The sequence below is a fragment of the Sturnira hondurensis genome, unplaced genomic scaffold (genome assembly GCF_014824575.4).
Source record: "Sturnira hondurensis isolate 20B ecotype Veracruz unplaced genomic scaffold, ASM1482457v3 Scaffold0020489, whole genome shotgun sequence".
Classification (NCBI taxonomy): Eukaryota; Metazoa; Chordata; class Mammalia; order Chiroptera; family Phyllostomidae; genus Sturnira; species Sturnira hondurensis.
In genome coordinates this window covers 1,857,124-1,875,294 of record NW_028093120.1, presented here as the reverse complement: position 1 = coordinate 1,875,294, position 18,171 = coordinate 1,857,124, and the positions used below count along the sequence as shown (strand labels likewise).

The 18,171-nt window shown below is 40.9% G+C and overlaps 1 protein-coding gene and 1 long non-coding RNA gene across 4 annotated transcripts in view; one reads left to right on the top strand and one right to left on the bottom strand.

Moving 5' to 3' along the window:
• MAML2 (mastermind like transcriptional coactivator 2) overlaps positions 1–18,171 on the top strand; it is a 354,759-nt gene that overhangs the window by 107,535 nt on the left and 229,053 nt on the right. The window lies entirely within an intron of this gene.
• Positions 1,413–16,976, bottom strand: LOC118975672 (uncharacterized). Its single transcript, XR_005064109.1, has 3 exons — positions 16,524–16,976; positions 8,321–8,323; positions 1,413–1,425 (listed from the first exon to the last, which is right to left on the bottom strand). It is a non-coding gene; the product is annotated as an uncharacterized LOC118975672 (long non-coding RNA).

The window sequence follows — 18,171 nt, the reverse complement described above, 5'->3', positions numbered from 1 at the left end:
AGAATCTGTGGACATTCAAAACCACTAAAATACCTAAGTATTGAAATCCTTCCAATATATTAACATAAATTGCATTTTTAAGTGCTACAATATATCCCGATGTTTGTTCAATTTGTCAATAAGAAGTGCTTTCAGACAAAGTGCTTTTCCTGGAAATTAGCAGACTTTTAAAATATAAGTAATGCCATTTTAGAAAAAGCAACCAAAAAAGTCACAAAATCATGAGAGCGAGATTTAGTGGTACTAGAAGAATCCAAATAATGGCCTTTGTTTTATTTTATTTTATTTTGCTTTACTTATTGTCTTTTTATTTTTCTGAAGTAGATTCCAACAAATTCAAACTTGAAAACAAGTAAGAGCATCCCCTCTGTACCGAGGACTGTGCCACACACTGTGGGAATGGGACAGGCATCTGTGCAAAGGGGGGCGGGTGCAATCTACCCCCAAGAAGCTGATGGCGGAGCAGAGATGCTGGACACACACACACACACAACTTGATTTCAATACCAGGTTCACTGTAATGAGCTTTCTAATAGAACTACATAGAAAGTGCAGTGGGAACACCAGGAGAAAAGAGTTTATTGGAATTGGAAAAAAAGAAGATCTTGAAAGAAGTGCCACTTGAACTAGTCTTGGCAGATAGAGGCCCACCGAATAGGGGGAATTGCCAGCACAGAGACTGTACCCATAGTAAAGACACAGAGGTAGGAAAGGATATATCTCCTGGGAGAATAGTCTGAAGTGGGAGGGAGGTTGGAATTTAAGACTGGGAGGAAGAATGGGAGTAGGTGGATGCCGTAAAAAGATACACTCTGGGCGATGGAGAGCTACCAAAGGGTTTCGAATGGGGGGATTATTGGATAAATGATCAGACTGATACTTTAAGAATTAAACGTGGGAAAATGATGATTATTGTTATTTATTCAATACTTACTATCTATAATGCACTTTGCATATATTATCCTCGGTCCTCAGTGCACCTTATGGGTGTAGATATTTTCATCCACGTTTTACTGATCAAGCAACTGAGGCTTAAATAGTTGAACTAAATCACCCTTCTAGTGAGCGCTGAAATTGCAATAAAATCTAGGGTTGTCACAGTACAAAGATTCATGCTTTTAACTTACATGTGTAACTCTTTCCTGTATTATGAATTAAAAAGTGAAGGATATTGAAAAATACCTATAGCTCATCAAAAAATACTATAAGAAGCTGATTAGGGCCCAAAGGATTGAGTGTTCTCGTTTCGTGCTCTTCTGTTCCTCTCCATAAACCAGATCACCTACTGAGAGCATGCGCCACGGTGGGGGCGGGGGCGCGGGGGGGGGGGCGCGGGGGGGGGCGCGGGGGTGGGGGCAGAGTGGGGGGATCCCGGCCTATTGACTGAAACCAATCAACACGAGAGAATAGTTCAAAGTAACAGTGCTATTCTGAGCTTCCAAAAAAGGAGAGTACCTCAGCAGATCTGCCCCCTAATATTTTCTGGGCTCAGGACAAGAGAAATGGAGGCCTGCACACCATACGTCTATTAAAAAGTTTTAAGTCAGGCTAATAGTTACATCAAATACTCTCTGTCCTCCTGCATTGACAAACATATGTGCGTAATAACACAATTGGAAATACATAGGAAGCCGTGATTGTTACATCTAAAAGTCAGCAAAGTATCCCATGACTGAGTTTAGTTATTACTGTGCACATCTGCATATTCTGTGGTTGGGTTGGTAATGTTTCCATAAACAATAAAATTAATTTATATACAATTTTTCATTATTAATTCATAAAATAGATATTATCACCTTCATTTCTACAAAATCCTGATTTTGATGTCATAACAAAGATTTTCATATAACTTGTCTTCTATTGACCATAATGATTCAAATTTTAGATTCTAACATTAAAAGTAAAATGTAATTTTATCAAAGTGTACACAGTTTGAATACATATTCATCAGAAGTGTAAAGTATATATAAACATGAAAAAATAAAAATTAATTTTTTTGTTCTCAAAGGTTCTTTTCTAAAATCATCAATTTTCTATAAAATAAAAGGTAAACTTCAAAGTATAATTAATGAATGTAAAATTTAAATGATTCAAATGAAGCTGAAAATTGTTTTTGGAAGTTTAATGAAAGCTTGTGAAAAATTTGTAAAAAGATTTTTTTATTTATTTAGAGAGGTGGAAGGGAAGGAGAAAGAGAGGGAGAGAAACATCAGTGTGTGGTTGCCTCTCACATGGCCTGCACTGGGGACCTGGCCTGCAACCCAGACATGTGCCCTGACTAGGAATCAAACTGGTGACCCTTTGGTTCACAGCCCGAGCTCAATCCACTGAGCTACACCAACAAGGGTAAAATCGTATTAAAGATTTTGGTAAACACAAAACTATTAACAATTCTTGCCTTCATGGTTGATCTAAAGGATTGCTATGACACAGGTCACTTGTAGCTCCACACATATTGAAGAGTGATAGAAAGAGTAATGCTGCTTAATATTACAAGATGTTCTCCTGCCACAGCGCGAAACCCCTGGGAACCAGGAATTCAAACACGAAAAGAAGCAGCAAACGGAAGCTCGCCACTCCTGGGAAATGATGCCTCATTATCCTTTGTATTTCATGCTGACAGGAAAGGCTTGACAAGTTGTGTCTGTTTCTTAACCTAAGTGCTTCTGCTGCCCCCAAAGCCCCACCCTCCAGAGACATGTCCCCTGACCTCCAGAAGACAGCTTCCCACCCTCAGGATGAAGCCAGTTCTGTCTCCCAAGACACAAGGCAAGACATGAGAGGAATCACCCCACTGGAGCCTGGATAGCGCTCCTCACACAGCGGTTGGATGTTTAGGGTGGTTTGTGGGGTTGTGCAGCACTGAGCGCTGAATTCCAAGGGACCACGTGGCCTCTAAATGCATTTTGTGTGTGTTTGTGACCCTTGCAGCTCCCTAAAGTGCGAGGCCCAGGCTCCAAGGCTGGTGCTGCTCCTGAGCATCACTTATGATTGAGGTCTCCACAATTTGTAAGAGTCGAAGGACCCCTCAGGGTGGCTTAGTGGGTGAGGGCTGGTGTCGGAGGGAGAAGCTGCCAGCACGAAGTCTTTACCTGCAAATACTTCCCATTGTGAAATAGCCTAGTTTTCATAAAGTCACCAGATTCTACCAGGAGAAAACAAAAGATTACAAGGATCCAAGTAAATATGTGACAAAGTAGAGTCGGAAACCAGGAGGAAATGAGGTGAAACACAAGGGAATGATGTATTGGAAATAGGGAATGAAAACCAGTCAAGAATGGAAACACCTGAAAAGCAGCTCTGGACACTTCACTCACTACTGCTGTACAAGAGACCTGCTCCATGCACAGCTGCCAATGTGACAATACTCGGCTGATTTGTGTTTACACTGAGGTACTGAGACTTTGGAAACCTTCAAGAGCAAATTCAGCACCAGAGAACAGTACTAAAAAAAAAAAAAAACTTGTCTGAACTGCCCCCAGATCTTCCCTATCCTGTGCAGAAGCAAACAGCCAAAGAGTGATTTTTGGTTTTGTGGTTAAAGACAACTGCTATGCAACTTCTCAAGTGGTTCCTGGCTGTCCATATTTTATCCTTATAATTGAAACAATATTTCCCGCTTTTTTCAGAGTAATAATTTTAAAGGTGGGGTCTCTAACCTCCAGTCCAGCCTGGCCCCCACAGGGTTGCACTGTTCCCAAATGACAAGGGGATTCGGAACAGATGGGTCAGCCTGGAGGCTGCAGGACTGGGGTTTTGCTCATGCGGCCAACTCGAACCCTAGAGAAGGAAAGGCCCAAGGCTATCTCTGAGCCTTGGTGGGTTTGGAATGACTTTAAAGTTATTAATCAACAAAAAATAAAATAGGCAGGAACATGGGAGCTGTTGTTCTCTGTGGGCGACCACGGAGTGGCAAGGTCAGTTGTTGTGAATCTAATAGGAGACCATGAACTCTCTCCCCAGACTCCCATGGCCTATGTCACTGGCTTGCTGGGTGGCTGCATTATAGACAGTGCTGTGCAGAAATCACTATTTACTAGTGACCAACGTATAGTAACACTGTATTACAAACGTATTTTACGGCAATGCATCTCTAACTGCTCAATAAACACTTGTTGGGTAAATACTTGTTCATTCATTGACTAAACAAGTGTTTATTGGGTACTTGCTGAGTCTTGATACAAAAATGAATTTATTATAAACTAATCTCTTGGAAGGTCCCTTTCAAGAAAACCTTCTAAGGAACTTTCTAAGAGATTAGTTTTGCAAATATGCTGAGGATGAATGAATGACCCAACATTTTTCATTTTTTATGTAAAGGAATTTGAATTTACTTTTTTTTTTTAATTTAATTGGATTTACTTTCTTGAAAGAGCCAGTAGAGAAGTCAGAGAATGTACTTGAAACTTTTCTTTTGTTTTACAACATGTCTTCATATTAAGAAAACCATACTGTTTTGCAAGGTACTCTGATGATAGTATAACTGGAAATAAAACATTGAAAACCCAATCTCACACGTGTTCCAGGGTGCCAAAAAAAAAATCATTTTATATTTAGAAGAGCACTTTCCCTGGCACTTTTTAAAAGAAGTTACAATAAGGAAAAATAACATATATGACTTCAGACGCAGGAAAGAAGCTTCCATTTAGTTGTTAAGTTATGCAACTTCCTCACTGATGACTGAGAGAAAAGTACAGAGGCAGCAAATAGTCAATAATGAGTGAGGCAGGAAGTGTGTGGTGGCTGCAGTCCCAGGAGGGCTCCCCACGCGGTGCCACGGAGGAAACAAACCTCTTTGGCAGTTAGAGTTTTCCTGCTTCTCACATGATACCCAACAGAGTACAATGGAGTGGCTGGAATGTGGAGGTTGAAAGGCGTGCAGAGAAGCAGAGAAGCAGAGAAAGAAGAGAATGAAGCTGCAGAGTCAGTGTCCGGGCAGCACTTTCCACTACATGGGCAGCTGGGAATTTGAAGGCACCGATTCTTCAGTCCATTCATTCCATGCAGGGCCTCGTAAGCAGTGGACACCGAGTAGAGAGTGGATTCAAAAAAGATGATAATGTAATGACGATAGTTAACTGCCTCCCACCACTCGGTGTTCACTAAGACCTGACACTACACATATGTTATCTCAGTTAATACCCACAACAGTATTATTACTCAGGGATAAAAACAGTACTCTGGGACTTCGATCATGCATGTGTCCAGCGTTACAAAGCTAGTAAGAGGCAGAGCATCATTTAAAACCAAAATTGGTCTGACTCCACGGTCCATGCTCTGAATCACAGTGCTATGCTACTGCTATATACTTTTTTCCTCAGGGAATTCGTGAATGAAATGTCGGTTAAAATGTTAAGCAGAATATGTAAGATGTCCAGTGAATGGCATGACTGGTAGACACTGGAGCGACGGGGTGGTGGAGGACTCCTGTCTGAGGTGATGCGGGGATGCTTCTTGAGCGAGGTGGAGCCTGCATCTGGTCTGAAGGATCAGAAATGCTTAGACTGAGGGGTGAGGATTAGCCAGGAACGTGTTTAAGAGGTTATACTTTTTCATCTTACTCATTTTCACTGGTACGAATAAACCTTAAAGATTTCAAGAAAAATGCAGCGAGTGCCCACTATGTGAAGGGCATTACTTTTGTTGCTTTTAAGCTTTTTCGCATTCTCTAAGGGAGGGACTGGTTAGTCCCCAGTGTCTGGATCCATTAGACCTCAAGCCAGATGGCTCCATGGGGGAATGGCCTGCAGACAGTCTCCACTTTGCACATACCCATGAAAAGAATGGCCCTTGGGAATTTTGCAAACCTGCAATTTGGGGACAATATAATTCTAATCGAAATTCAACTACCCCCAGATACAGGGTTGCCAGATTTAGCAAATAAAATATAGGAAGCTCAGTTAAACTTTTATTTCAGATAAACAGCAAGTAATATTTTAGTACAAGTAGGTCCCAAACACTGAATGGGATATGCTTATACTATAAAATTTATTTGTTGTTTATCTGAAATTCAAATTTAACTGGGCTCCTGTATTTTATCTGGCAACTGCAGAAAGATAGGAATTAGAGGGAAAATTCTGATATTTAAATTGATCTGGCATAAATAAATACTCCCCTGATTGAAAACATCAAATCAGCTTAAACAAGAAAAAGAAAGAAAAGAAAAATTATCACCGGTACTACAAACCCCATGAAATGTGACCCATTTTTAACATAAAACCGATGGAGCAGGAAAAGAGTTTCATCACAAGATAATTCTGTGGAGCCAATGTAAAATCTCTGTGTTTTTAGACCTTACATATTCATTCAAGAAATTCTGACCTTCTAATAACAGCCAGGGTTCACCCAAGCAAGTCACTCGCTCTGTATCAAGATAAAAATACATTTCATGCCTCGTACCCTGAGGATAAAAAAAGGACATGCTGAAAACTGCGTTTCCAAGTAATGCCCCCATTAAAGATGACAATTAAGTGGGGTTCACTGAGGAGGCACATGCCTTCAGATTGTAAGAATGATGATTGTTTTTAGAGTTGGAGTCAAATATCAGCCTTTAAACCGAGTTAAATCCAATGCTGCAGCTGCCTTCTGTCACTGACACCGCTGTGGAAAAATTCAAGAGGCACACTCAAAATTTTTTCTAGTGCATTTTTTCAAAACAACTCAACATTAATGCAAGTGCCCCCAAAGCAGAAAGCAAATGTATATACCTATTGAATGTCTACCTTGCCAGTAATTATCAAATGAGGAAAACTGTTTTGAAGAGAAATAATGTAGTCTGAGAGAAAAGGTAAAACATGAAAGGCAAAAAGGAATCCTGAAGAGGAAAAGACTTAAAGTCACATTTAAACATAAATCTTGTCAGGTTACAATCCCAGAGATTGAGGACATCTGCTGAACCTAGATAGTTTATAATGACTAAAATTGTTTTAATCTCCCTGTGAAAGGCTTACCAAGTGCTGAATTACACTGGGTTAATATTTCTAAGAATGAGCAGTGAAGAAAATGATGCCTGCCTTAATGGAGTGGCTACACTGTAAAAATCTCATGTTTGCAACGTATCCGAACCAGGCTGGGGTTATCCAAAGACAGAGCTCTCCATTAGGGTGACATGTTCTCAGCTATGTAATCACCTGGAAAGGTGCCAACCATTATTCACCTTCACCCACTCCTGCAATTATCTATGACCTGGCATATTCTTACCTTCAGAGAGAAAGGAGGACTTAAAGGTTGAGTCTGTAAAACAGGGAGAAAGCCATAAAAGCCAGAGCACAGACACAGCAGTGAGGGAAGATGCTGGAATACATTGCCAGTGAATGGTGTTCTTTGTATTGAAGCATCAGCTTGAAACATGGTGTCTCTCAGAGTCTGTCTGCCTCCCATGCCCTGGTGGGGAACGCCGCAGTGCAGCCTTTAGTGCTGTGTGAAGTTAGCGTGACAGCCTCCTACGATGCTTTTTGTTTAGAAGGGCAGTGCATTTGCACTTTCATAATACTTTAGTAAATGCTAAGAGTGAACATTCTCACTGTCTTTCACTGAATTTCCTGGGATCAAAAGGAGTATTTCTGTGACGTTAAGGTGTAAATTGATAAGCTGTAAAAGACGGAAGCAAATTTTGGTTAGACTTTGATAGGCACAGTGGTATAACATGCAGTGAGCACTGAGCAAAGTGAATGCGTTGGGTGCATTCATGCGCCCATGGAAATAGAATGTGTTGGTCCGACTTCATTCCACTCCCCTGCTGCCTTACTCTCACATCCCCTGGTCTCTCAGGCTGCAGTTCTCTGATCACTTCGCTGCATAGCCTCTTCACGCGATAGGGTTTTTTGCATGTTCTGCCGGCCCTGGCAGGCTTCCTGCCCTTTGTCTCCTGGATGAACCTCTGTTTATCCTTCAAAACTCAATTCAGGGCCTGGCAGGTGTAGCCCAGTTCGCTGGAGTGTTGCCCCATAACCGAAAGGTTGTATGTAGGTTTAGGTTCGGGTGTGTGTGTGATCCCAGATTCAGGCGCATACGGAAGGTGACCAATCAATGTCACATTGATGTTTCTCTGTTTCGTCCTCTCTCTAAGAAAGCAATGAAAAAATGTCCTCAGGTGAGGGTAAAAAAAGAAAAGAAGAAGTAAAGAAAAAAAACCAAACTCTCACTTCAGAAATCACCCTCTGACCTCTATTCCTGGATGTTCCGGCCAGGGTCGGGTGCTCCTCCACTGTGGTGCTCCAGCCCTACATACGTGTTCCACAAAAAGGCATTAACATCAGATTCCAATTAGCCATTTCTCTGCTTTCCTCTCTCCATGGGCTCCACTTTCCTAGACCGGGACTGCCTGTTTCTGCTTTTCGTTCTCAGAACAGAGTGTGATACCGGTGATCGATACACCTTTGTTCAATGACTGAGTAACCTGGAGCGTGCCCCTGGCCTGGATGCTCCCTGAGGTCGCAGGACAGGTGCGGCACCCGACACACACGTGTAAAGACGCCGACGCTCCAAAGCTGTAAACGTAGAGATACCAGCAACAGAAACTGTAGCAGGTTTTCCCCCAGCAAAGGGAGAGGAAAGTTCTGTGGGAGGGGCTGGGGAAGGCTGCACAAGGAAGGTGAAATCTGAGGTGGCTGAGGTGGGGGGATCAGAAGGGGAGCAGGCAGTGGCCTCCTCTTCCTGGCAGGTCACCAGCACACAGTGCAGGACAGAGAAGTCAGGACATGGACTGTTAAAAGAAGGCCTAGTATGGGTAGAGGGTTTACATTGGAGAATAGGTTAAAAGTCTTCCCATTCTTCATTACAGTGGGAACCTCCCAGTGGCCAGTGTTACAACTTTCTCTGGTTGTGGACGCGTGCCTAAAGGAAATTCAGCTCTCAGTGACAACCTGTGTAGTCACTGTTTGTGGAGTTCCCACGGGCTGTGTGCACATGCATCTGCAGAGATGACATGAAATATTTTTCAGCAAATTGAGTATGTAACTCTGCCTCAAAATATGCAGTACTTGTCTCAGCTTTTCTAGTCATCTTTTATAATTTTGTGAAATGTATTTGGGGGTCCCTTTTGGCCTAAAACTAAAAGCAAGAGAAGCATTTTTGTTGCTTTTATTGTCGTGAACTGCAGCTTTTCAATGTCTAAACTTGGAAATGTCGTATGATTATGAGGATAAAAAGCCCAAGGGTTAGAAGAACAGCCTAAAAGGAGGGAGCAGCGAGCAGAAGCTGAGGCAGCTGAGGGGCGATGGGTGCATCTGGGCGCTGCTCCGCAGCAGGTGTGGAGGGAGAAGCGTGGGCGTGAGCCGGGTGCTGGTCCAGGTGGCGGGAGGGCTCGGCGGGCTAGTCAGTGAACGGCTCCTTGAGGTGGTCTGCCTTCACACCACGTGGAACAAGCCACTGACCGTTTCCTCCCTCGGATTTTCCCATCCTAAGGAGGGAATGACAATGTGTGTTTGTCAAAGAGATGACTGCAGTGTCTCGATCAGAAGCAGCTGATGGTAGTAAAGACCTTTGAGAACATGAAGAAAGCAGACAAGTGAAAAATAACAGGAAGTGGAAGAGAGTCTGTGACCCAAAATGTTCCCTGTCATATGCTGGTGTCAAGGAGGTAATAGGGCCTCAGAAAAGATTTGTTACTTGGGAGGATGGTGATGCCGGGGAACTAGTAGCCTGTTTCCGCACTTCAAGGAGCACACCCTCCTCCTCAAGTGTTTATTTTTACACCGGAATCTCCCTATCCTAGCCCATCCCCTTTTCAACTTTGTACCAACATAACCAGCCAATTCACTTGATGACACAAATGACTCAGGATTTCTTCAGCTACAAGCAGCAATTCCTCAAGAAGCTTGCCTGTGCTCCTCGTACGAGAGAGAAGCACACAGAGGCTCGTGTCTTATAGGTCAGGTCTTTTCAGTGTGTGGTGAAGCAAAGAAAGTGAGAGGACAACTAGAGCCAAGCTCAGCTGGAGGATGAAATGCATAACTGACTTCAAAAGGCACGTGATTCTTTCTGAATCCTCAGCCTGGACTTCCTAAGTGAACATGAGCTTAAAATCTGTTTCCATGAGCAGTCAAGCCTGTATATTTGGGGCATTTTTGTATACATGGATGAACTGAGAATTTAAGGAGGAAAAAGCAACTTTTAAAAAAGATTTTATTTATTTATTTTAAAGAGAGGGGAAGTGGGGGGAGGAGAGGGTGAGAAACATCATTGTGGGTGAGAGACGGCGATGTGAGAGAGAAACATCGACTGGTTGCTTCTCATTCACCCCCCTGACAGGACCGAACCGGCAACCCTGACCAGGAATCAAAATAGCGACCTTTTGCTTTGTGGAATGACACCCAACCAACTGAGCCACACAGGTCCGAGTGGAAAAGGCAATTTTTACAGTTTCAGCCCACATCAGCTAGGGGGCAGCTACTAAAATGCAGGGTGAGGCAAAAGGAGGTTTACAGTTGTTTGCATGGAGAATAATACAAAAAGGAATAAATAATAATACAAGAATAAACCCTGAGTTTTGTGTACTTAAAACTGTAAACCTGCTTTTGCCCCACCCTGGGTGGCTGCATTCAGAGGGTAGTGTGGGTCGCCAGCCACTGCTAATCAAGATGGAAATTTTGGCCAAGGACTGAGAAGTAGGGTATTGTGTGTCCCACTTGACAAGGAGCATTTCTCATCAGGAAGATAACTACATCACCAATTTCCCGTGTTTTCTTGGTTATTTAAACTTTCTGTCTTGGAATTAAGTTCACAGCTTACCAACATCGACACCTCTCTCCTGTTGTACGCTTTCACAGAAGGAATTGGGAGCCATTGAGAAAAATGGGAACTAATGATTCAAGAGAGTTTACATTCCTTATCACATTTAATCCTCATAAGAACCCTGAAAAGTCAGGGCTTCTTTCTCCATGTTACAGGCTCTTCAACAACTGAAGGAAGCTCAGGAAACTTCAGTAACTTGTCTAGAATCTAGATAGTTAGAAATGGAGGTACTGGAATTAGAATCCGTAACTGAAAAATATGTGTTACATCCACAGCATCAGATTACTAGAATAACTTGGGCATGGCCTCAAAGACCTATGTTGGAAACCCTTTTCTGGTTCGAAGGAAGGAAGTTCTGAGCATCAATAATAAATCAAATAAGGCTTAAGTTATATATATACACAAATATATACACATATACTCACAAATATATATATATTACACACACACACACAAGTGAAAATAATTGGAATGAAAATAATTAGAAGTTGGCATCTGCGTCCACTTTAACCTGATCTATTTGTCTAACTTTTCTCTGGAAAGCTCTCAAATGCCTTGTTTGCCTATCTTATCCCGTTGTCTAGAGATGGCGAAGTATTTCATATCCTACCCGTGGAATGGATCACTTTTAAGGAGGAAATGGCATTCTTTACCAACTTTTCCTACTTTAAACCCACTGAATGTTGTTCAACTGCTGTAGGAAAAGCCTGTACAGAGCTCCGTCACTCTTCCCATGTGATGACTAATGGTGGGGAACTTAAAACCTTATCCTTGGTATCTTTTGGAGTCCATACAATTCAACACTTTCTTGGGATGAGTAAATATCAGCCTATTTCCAGGAAGATTAACTGGTAAGATGGGAGAAAAGTTGCTAGTTTTTAGAGGGCTATATTTAAACTGCTATCTCCACTTCTTAATGAATCTCAGGTGATTTATTTCTATGTTGCTATAATATCTAGGAAGGAACAATATTTTATGCAGTTTGAGGGTAACAGTAGTTTCTTTCCAAGATGTTACTTTTGGTCTCAGAGTTAATGTTTGTTCATGTAATATATTTAGTGACCATTAAAAGGGCTATATAATCGAGTAGAATCAGAACACCTGGCTTCTGTGGCTCCCTATTACTGTGCATATATTTGTAGGCAAAAAATCCTTCATTTCTGTACCTGTTGTGGAGATAGCAATGCCTATCCAGCTTCCTTCATAGCTTCCCACTTAAAGAGATAAAATGAAAAATATTTACATACCTTGAAAGTTCTGAGGGTCCCAATGGGAAGCAAAGCATGGACTTTGTGAACAGAAAGCCCCAAATTTGAAATTTAGCTTTGCTGCCTATCACCTGTCTGGGCAAATTTCCTAAACTCCGTCTTGGCTACTTCATCTGTAGAGTGGGCCCAAGCCAGTCCCTACCACATAGGTTACTTGTGAGGACCAAGGGGACTATTCTGTAGTTATAACATAAGGAAACTGAGGCCCCAGTTGGCAGTGTCTTACCCAAATTGATTCACCAACAAACACTTACTGAGTTATTCCAAGGAATGGGCGTGCAGGGATTCAAAAGCTACTGCTGAAATTATGGTGCTGCCTCAATTCTTAGGAAGACGTTTTCTTTTTAATTCAGAGCTCTTTCTGCTCCTTTATTTCAAGGGAAATTGTCATATTGCTGACTCTTTCTTGTTTATTGGCTAATGACTCATTCATGAGTTATCTCAGCCTCCTGTTCTTTCTTTCTTTCCCTCTTCTGCCATCTCTATCATGGAACCATTTCCTTCCTGCTGGGATTTCTGGAGATTGTGAAAGAGCGGTGAGTGACAGCGAATTAACTCCTTGTTAGCTAGCGGCCTTGTCTCTGGGGAGGCAAGACTCACCCCACTGCTGCTGATCGATAAAAAGATGACAATGTCTGGTTCTTTAAAAGCCTCCGCTGCTTTGACTTCCAGATTGCAACTTGCCTCATTCTGCTTCAATTGTTCCCTCTTTGCTGGATCCTCTCCCCAGGCAAATGTTAGATCCTTGGGGATCTGCCCTTGGTCTTGGTCTTCTCTTTTTATGATCACATGTAAGCTTGTGTCCTCAGTTGCCATCTACCGATAGTGACTCCTAAGTCCATTATCTCTCACAGTGAGTCTCTGAACCTCCAGGTCCAGGTGCCCCTTGAACACCTCTGCCTGAATCGCACAGGCACACCAACGTGTGTCCAAAAATGAGCTTGCCGTTCCTCCAGTTCACACCCCCCACACACGCTTTCTTCCTCCTATAGGCTAATGAATCTGTCATTCTCAACCCAAGATCATGCTCCACATCCATCCAGTTTTCAGATCATTTTCGTTTCATATTAAAACGCCTATTTCCTGGGCCTGTTTCCCATCACTGATGCAGTTGTCCCAGCTCGGCCCTCATCTTTTCCCTTCATGTGTTGTTAGAGTAGCCGCCTAACTTTTTCTGTGGCCCGATTCTCTCCACTCTGTCTCATCTGTTCTCTGTCTTCTGCTAGAGATAATTTACAAAACCAACATTTATCTTCATTGAACTTCTACTAGGAAGATTTCGCTAGATCCTCGTTTTCTACAAAAGACACACCCACACACACTCACAATTTCCAGGATTAGGACTCCCACACCTTTCCACCCTCTCCACCAGGTAGCCTGTGGGCCGTTATGTTCCAATCACAGTAAACTTGCCACCCTCTCCCAAGTGCTTGCCCTGAATGACAGAGGTGATTTTCTCCTTAAAGGCCCTGCCCGTACCTCTCATCTTCCCTTCTCTTACAACTTCCCTTTAAACGCCCTCAAGTTAGCCTTTAAGAAGGACAAAGTCCCTTCTTTCGTGCATTCACAGCACTCTATTTATAACTTTATATTGTGATATCTCTATATCAGGGCACTGAGCTCATCAAATTGGAGAAGAACTTCTTTATTTCAAAGACCCTGTCACATTGGAAAATGCCTCACACACAAAAGGAATTCAATATTTATTGAATGAATGCACTTATGATTATTATTAAGGCCCACAGTCTTGTTTTTTATTCTATTTGCATAGTGCAATATTCGATTATTGATAATCACTTACTAAATAATTCACTTAATGCCCCATGAACTAACAAAAAGAGCTTTTATGTATGGTCTTGATATCACATCAAGATACTAACATTTTAGAATTAGGATTTCAACAATATTTGTGTACCTAATGGCTTAAAGCAACTTCTAGGTCTCTCTAAAGTTTATCTAACATTAATTCATTTAAATTGTTTTAAAAGTAATTATTATACTTAAGCTAATCTGACCCCAAATTTCTAATTATTACAAGAGAGCTAAAGATAGCTGAAGACTATAAATCTAATGTATTCCAATAAGTGAATAGAATGAAGTCAGAGTACCATAGTTTGAGGAAGTATTGAATATATGATGCCATAGAAAAGGAAGAAACAAAAAAATTTCAAAATTTCATTGAACCAATTATATTTACATATATTACAATGTGAAGTAGTATTAGAAGTTGAATGATACTTTCATGTGTTGGTTTTATAAAAGTATCATGATATGCAGTTGTCTAATATGGTGCAAAGAGCTAAGAAAACAGTAATAATAATTGCAATAAGTAATAATAATTGCAATAACATCTATTGGTCACCTATCATATGCTAGGTGCTGTGGTAAGCACTTAATAGGAATCACTTAATCCTCCCAGCATCTCTTTGGCTCAGTTCCTGTTCCCCCTCCGGCTGACGGACGGATGAAACGGGTCTTATTGGAGGACCGACCCCACAGACCAGTTTTAGAGATCTTTGAGCATAGGTCTGACCGACTGTTCTGTGTTCAATGAAGGAGTGTCTTTTAATCATTTTGATGCTATGCTAATTAGTAAGTAATTGAAAAGTCACTTGGTACATTTGTATGAACTGTTTTGACATGTCTAAAATGATAAGGCATCTGATATATGCTGTAGTCGTTAATAAGAAGAAAAGAGAAACAAAATTCATTGAGAATCATTGAAGTTAGGTATAGTTAACTAGTTAACTATACTGCCAGTTTCTTTAAAGTCTGCTTTGATCTCAAAATCTTGAGCATTTATTGTAAAATATGCCTGTATGTATTTTCTGGACCCGGAATTCCTTCTTAGGTAGAATTGTAAAAAAAAACTATTTCTTTGAAATTGAAAATTACCAGGAATGAGTACTAATTTATTATTTAAGCATAGTGTGAGATTCTGAGGTCTGCTACTGGATGTGGGAAATACAGTTTTCTGTTGAAGAGTAATTTAAAAAATATTTAGTAGTGAGTTTCTGTGAGTACTGTGAGTACTGTTCAGGTATGAATGTACTAAAAAGAATCACAATAAAAAGCCTAAATATTTTATAATGCCCTTTGCCAGGTAATTACCTTCAGAATATCTGCTCAGCACAGTATGTTACAAGCAACCAATAAAGAAAAAAATTACTTTTCCTTGATATGTGATCTTCAGAGTTAATTTATGTATAGTAAATGAAGATGGAGCTGCATTCATTCTATGATTTGAGGGACGTACAAAACGTTCTCTTGTCCCCAAAGACTCTGCCATTAAAAAAAAAAAGAAAAGAAAAGAAAGAAAGGTTATGGGTTTTAAAGGTTTTCAAGTCTTTGGTTGCTCTCTGTCAACATAGAAATACCCCTGGGAGAGGTAGTTCTTTGTGCCTTTACACATCCCTGGGTAATCAAACCGGTCAGCTGCCAAAATGCAGAACCCTAGGGCTACTCTCAAAGAGTCTGGTGGGATGGGTCTGAGGCCCAGGAATCTGCACGTTAACAAGCACTTTGATGATTCGGATTTAGAGAGTCTTATGGACAACATTTTGAAAAGACGTTGACTCAGTGGATGACTAGGATAATTAATAACTAATTATTAACTGGTAACATTGGAGCAAGAGTAAAAGAAAAAGTGAAAAGTTACCAAACTTAAAATTTATCTCATTTGGACCTACCTGAAGTCTCGGGTTTATTCAAACTTTATTACTTTAAGTCTCAACAGGTGAAATAAATGAAACACAAGCTCCTTCACTGACTGCAAAAACTCAAAGAAAGGGAAAAATGACTTTTGTTTGTTTCCAAATGGTTCTGTTTAATAGCCCCACAAATCAGTGCTGAAATGCTAAAATTTTAGAGCAGAATGTACAAAACGTTCTTGAATTATATTTTGTTCTTGGGTGCCAGGCACATTGGGTTTGTATCACAAAACACTGAAATAATAAAAAGCAGGTTCCCTGTCAAGTTTCTTTCGCAACTGGGAAACTAAGAGTTGATGTATTTTACAAGGAATTTTGACAAAATAACTGCCATAGATGAAGGTTGAATCCAGTGCCCTCGCTCTACATTGAATGAGATAGAGATGGGGGTGAGGATAGAAATTGGATTTAAGAAGATAGTAGATGACAAATTAGGCTAATAATACTTTTTATGATTTGTGGGAAATAAATCTCTTTATAAAAAGTTACTGCAATTAAAATTTGGCTTGTTGTTAAGACAAGCTTGTTCCATGTGATGAAGACTCTGAGTTTGGAAGCTTAGAAAAAACCTTACAAGAGTGCTAATGTGGAGAAAACAGGAAGACAACTTCCTCTCTGAACATACACCATTTCCTGGGGAGGAAGTGAGGACTTTTTTTTTAAGTTCTTTGTTGACTCTTTAACAGAGAGGCATCTATTTAGTGATGACGATATCTGTTTATACAACCGGGATATCAACCTTTAAAATATATGTAATTGTGAAAGTACCTTCTCTATTTGATAATGGCAAAGTTCAAAGCCCTTACATTACAGGCATGCCTTGTTTTATCATGCTTCATTTTATTGTGCTTCATAGATGTTGTCTTTTTTACAAATTGAAGGCAGACCCTTTACCAGGAAACTGATTACAACTCGCTTTATTGCAGTTGTGTCTCCCCCACGGTCTCCGAGGTTTGCCTGTAGCTGCTTTGGAATGTGTTGTGTTTTATGATCACCATTGATTTACTCGCAGCCAAGCACATACTGCTGGGCAGTTTTAAGGGACAGCAGTTAAGCACCATGCTATAAAGTGGATTTCAGCACTGCTCTTATTTTAAATACAGTGGCATCTCCTGAGGCAATATCACCACCTAGCAGACAGAGCAGTGAGGGGATAGGTATTGTCCAGTGTACCAAGACCCACCCTTACCAAACACCTGCTTTGTCTGTGTACATAAAAAGAGGCAGCAGCCTCAGCCAGTGATGTAGATTGGCATAATCTGTGATGCATTTGGTATGTGGCATATCCGCTAGCTGAAACTTGATTATAACCAACTCCAATTAAGAATGAAGCAATAGCATTAAGTGACCACAATTTACTAACCAATTTGGGAAATTGTGAGCATAAACCAAGAACCACTAGAACAGCACTGAACACTGACTTTTAAATAGTACCTTTAACATTCTATTGAATGTGGGCAGAATTTGCCCTGTAATCTTTCGGGGGGGGGGGGGATGGGAGCGCTGAAAAGATGAACCAGTGAATAAACTGAAATTACACCCTTTGCAGCATAGTGTTCCAGCAGAAAGAGCACACCACAAAAAGCAACGCTCAGAGTCCCCCAAAGCCATAGATTTCCAGATGACAACAGAGAACTCTAACTGGTGCAATTACAGGAAAACAAGCCCCTTTTATTGAGGGCAGAGTAAATCTCTTGTGAAAGCAGAAGAGCAGTGGAGTTAACATCTTCCCTTAAGTTACCTCGGAAGAATGTTGTGGTGCAATCTTACTGTGTTTTTTCAGGAGGTTGGCAGGTTTTTTCGGGATCTTTCCCTCCCCTTTTTTATCCCTGTAACACTTCATGATCTATATAATTCGTGTCTGTCTTTTATTCAGCAAACTTAAAGTTCTAGAAAATTCTTTCTAAGACTGTAAGTTTTCCCAGTGTTCCCTTTTATACCTTCATTATTTCTAGGAGTTTCCAAAGTGTTTAATAAACAATGTTTTGGTTGCAGAGTTGCTCCAGAACACCTGAGACAGCCCTTGTTGCCTGGCCTATACAGCTGACGGTGTGTGAATGTGACCACAAGGCAACAAGAAAAAGTACCTGCATTCTTTTACTCTCTGTCTAAGGAGGACAGAATGAAACGGAGTACCTGATGGCTCTTGCCTGCTGGCAGTTTCAGTTTTCCTGCCATAACAAAAGCTTTCTGGCAGAACTACTGACTTTACTCTGGTTTTAATACTCACCGATCACCACAATTATCCATTCATCTGAAATAAGCCAAATTTTAAAGACATATAAAGCTAAATGGTCTAAATTGTTTTCTGTGTTCACAAGCCATTTTGGAAAGATGAGGCGACTATTTCTGGGTAACCTATAAAAAACTTCATTGCTTAACCTCTCAGTAATGAATACTAATTCAATCAAAACACAAATTAGACCTTTAGGACCAGAAAGCTCATGTAAGTTACTGTT